Source organism: Camelina sativa, unplaced genomic scaffold (genome assembly GCF_000633955.1).
Source record: "Camelina sativa cultivar DH55 unplaced genomic scaffold, Cs unpScaffold09208, whole genome shotgun sequence".
Lineage (NCBI taxonomy): Eukaryota > Viridiplantae > Streptophyta > Magnoliopsida > Brassicales > Brassicaceae > Camelina > Camelina sativa.
The window spans coordinates 1-413 of record NW_010930268.1 but is presented as its reverse complement, the minus strand read 5'-3'; the positions used below and the strand labels follow the sequence as shown (position 1 = coordinate 413).

Here is a 413-nt window from a genome sequence, read left to right as displayed (position 1 = left end):
ACTGAGTTAGGTCCATTTTACCCCACAGGCGATGGCCGTGGCCTCCGCGTTAACTCCATGTCTTGGAACAAAGGTTTGTTTTTTACAGTTTTATGCAAGAGAGCACACAACTCTCTGGTTCTACATTTGATGTTATTGTCTCTTGTTGTAATACGTGTAGCCTCGAACTTGCTATTTGTGGAGTCACCGGCTGGAGTAGGATGGTCTTACTCCAACCGAAGCTCTGATTACAACGCTGGAGACAGATCTACTGGTACAATCTAAATTCCACTCTTCAAACTAGATTAGTAGATTGTTGCTTCTTTAAATGTGTTATATGTTTGAACAGCTAGCGATATGCTCGTGTTCTTGTTGAGATGGTTGGACAAGTTCCCAAAGTTGAAGTCTCGCGACCTCTTTCTCACTGGCGAAAG

General features: G+C 43.3%; 1 long non-coding RNA gene across 1 annotated transcript; it reads left to right on the top strand.

Annotated features, from left to right (window-relative positions):
* On the top strand, positions 1–413 carry LOC104775144. The gene is made up of 3 exons (XR_765721.1): positions 1–73; positions 161–253; positions 329–413. It is a non-coding gene; the product is annotated as an uncharacterized LOC104775144 (long non-coding RNA).